Below are 3,268 nucleotides of genomic sequence, written 5' to 3' on the forward strand. Positions count from 1 at the left end.
ATTTCATCTCATCTCATCATTTCCATTTCATTTCCATTTCATTATTTCATCATTTCATTATTTCATTTCATCTCATTTCATTATTTCATTGCATTATGTCATTTTATTTCATCTCATTACATTTCATCTCATTTCATTACATATCATTTCATTTCATCTCATCTCATTTCATTTCATCTCATCTCATTATTTCATCTCATCATTTCATCTCATTTCATCTCATCTCATTTCATCATTTCACCTCATCATTTCATCTTATCTCATTTCAATTTCATTTCAATTTCATCATTACATTTCATAATTTCATTATTTCATTTCATTTCACCTCATATCATTACTTCATTTCATTTCATCTCATTTCATCTCATCATTTCATCCATTTTTCATCTCACTTCATCTCATCATCATTTCATCTCATCATTTCATCTTATCATCTCATCTCATCATTTCATCTCGTCGTTCATCTCATTTCATCTCATCATTTTAACTCATTATTTCATCTCATTTCAATTTCGTTTCATTATTTCATATCATTTCATTATTTCATTTCCTTTCATCTCATCATTTCATCTCATCATTTCATCATTTCATCCATCATCTCATTTCATCTATCATCTCATTTCATCTCTTTTCATCTCATTTCATCTCCTTTCAATTTCTTCTCAAATTTGTCATTTCGTCTCCTCATTTCAACTCACCATTTCATCTCAAAACTTCATCTCATCTCATCATTTGGTCATTTCATCTCATCATTTCATCTCATATCAAGTCATCTGATCATTTCATCTAACTGAAATGATGTAATGGAATCATGAAATGAAATGGATAGGATGCCCTCAGTGATATTAAATTTAAAAATTGTTTGTTTTCATGTATTCATTTTTATATTTATAAGTATTTATATTTATATTTACTTATATTTCATTTTACTTATTTTTATTTATATTTTTACTTATTTCTTTACTTATAGACAAGGTCCTGTTCTGTGGCCTAGGCTGGAATGCAGTGGTGCATTCACAGTTCACTGCAGCCTCGAGCAAACCTGCCACCTCAGCCTTCCAGGTAGCTGGGACCCCAGGTGCGCACCACCACACCTGGTTAATATTTTATTATTTGTAGAGATGGAGACTTGCTATGAGGCCCAGGCTGGTCTCAAACTCCTGGGCTCAAGCAGTTCTCCTGCTTTGGCATCCCAAAATGCTGGGATTACAGACATGAGCCACAGTGCCCAACCTATTTATTTATTTATTTATTTATTTATTTATTTATTTATTTATTTATTTATTTAATAAAGACAAGGTCTCACTATGTTGCCCAGGCTGGTCTTCAACTCCTGGCCTCAAATGATTCTCCAAACTTGGCCTCTCAAAATGTTAGGACTACAGGTATGAGCCACCATGCCTGGCCTAAAATTAGTATTATATTTTTGTGTTATATAATTTTCAATTAGGTAATATGAATATTCTGTACAGGAAATATGCCCTTAATTACATAGGCATAAACATTTGTTACACTGAGAAAAATCTAATAGAGCTAAAAAGAAAAATTAATTTGGAAAGGTCATTAAATACTCATACATTCTTATGTTTACACATTCTTTCATATATTCATATATTCTTTTAACAGTATCAATGGTTTGGAATTATGTGTACAAAACCAGGACCTATATGTAATACAACTAATGACAGGCTAATAACTGATAAGTAATACAACTAATAATTACAATTCAAGGAATATTATATAGAAAGCTTTAACTTCTCATCATCAGATTTTGTTTTTTTTTCTTTCTGTTTTGGCAGATACTATGAACACAACATTCAACTCACAGACACTATGGAGCCCTTACTAAGCACAAAGTACTGTGAAAGGCCAGGGCTAGGACAGAACTGAGACAGGGCCAGGGATATGACAGAACTGGGGCAGGGTCATGGCCAGAGAAAAACCAGGGGCAGGGTCACAGCCAGGGACATGACAGGACCAAGGCCAGGGCCAGAAGCAGGGCAGAACCAGGGCCAGGGCGGGGCCATGGTAGGGCAAGGGCCATGGCAGGATCAGGGCCAGGAGAAGGCCAGGGCAGGGCTAGGGTAGCACAGGGCCAAGGCAGGGCAGGGTCAGTGTAGAGCAAGGAACCGGCCAGGGTATGGAAGGGAAGGGACAGGAGGTCCAGGGCCAGAGCCAGGTCCAGGGCATGGACAGGGCAGGTCCAGAAACATGGCAGGACCAGAAAGGGGACAGGGCAAGGGCAAGGCCAGAGAAGGAACACGGAGAAAACATGGCCAAGGAGGGTCCAGGGCAAGGGCAAGGCCACGGCAGAACCAGAGCCAGGGCAGGCCAAAGGCAGGGCCAGGGCAGGGCAAGGCCAGGGTAGGGCAGGGCCAGTGTAGGGTGAGGGTAGGGCCAGGGCGAGTTCAGGGCCAGGGCAGGACTAAGATAGCACAGGGCCAAGGCAGGGCCAGGGCAGTGTCAAAGGAGGGGCCAGGGCCAAGCATGGCCAGTCCGGGGCCTGGGGATTGACAGGGCCAGGGCCAGGGTCAAGGCTGGTCCAGGGACAGGGCCAGAGCAAGGGCAGGGCCAGGAAGAAGGCAGAACCAGAGAGGATCCAGAGCAAGGGCAGTGCCATGGCAGAACCAGGACCAGGATAAGGCAAGGCCAAAGCCAGGGCAGGGCAAGCAAGGCCAGGGCAGGTCAAGACCAGGGAATGGCAAGGCCAGGGTAGAAAAGGCCAGGGTAGGACAAGGCCATGGTAGGGCCAAGGCCAAGGCAGGGCAGGGCTAGGGTAGCACAGGGCATGGCCAAAAACAGGGCAGGGCCATAGCAGTGGTAGGACTAGCAACAGGGCCAGGGCAAGTGCTGGACCAGAGCATGGTGGGGACAATACAGGGCCAGGACAGAGGATGGCAAGGCAGGTCCAGGGCTATTTCATGGACTGGGTAGGCCTGGAGTCAGGCCAGGGCAGGGCAAGGGCAAGGCCAGGGAGAAGGCAGGGCAGGGGCCAAGGCAGTGCCAGGGCAGGGCAGTACCAGTGCAGGGCCAATGCAGGGTGAGGGCAAGGCCAGGGCATGACCAAGGAAGGGCCAGGAGAGGGCCAGGGTAAGGTCACGGTCAGAACAAGTGTACGGCTGGGGCCAGGAATATGGTAGGACCAGGGCTGGGCCCAGGCTGGGACACGCAGGGCAGAGCACGGCCTGTGCAAGGCAGGGCCAGAGCCAGGCCATAGAGAAGGGAGGGCAACACCAAGGCAGAGTCAGGGTAGATCCAGGGCTGAGCA

The 3,268-nt window shown here is 45.3% G+C and overlaps 1 pseudogene; it reads right to left on the reverse strand.

Moving 5' to 3' along the window:
- Positions 1-2,425: 2,425 nt before the first annotated feature.
- Positions 2,426-3,185, reverse strand: LOC131382802 (formin-2-like; annotated as a pseudogene).
- Between the last annotated feature and the right edge of the window lie 83 nt (positions 3,186-3,268).

The sequence above is a fragment of the Hylobates moloch genome, unplaced genomic scaffold (genome assembly GCF_009828535.3).
Source record: "Hylobates moloch isolate HMO894 unplaced genomic scaffold, HMol_V3 SCAFFOLD_7769, whole genome shotgun sequence".
In the NCBI taxonomy this organism is placed as follows: Eukaryota; Metazoa; Chordata; class Mammalia; order Primates; family Hylobatidae; genus Hylobates; species Hylobates moloch.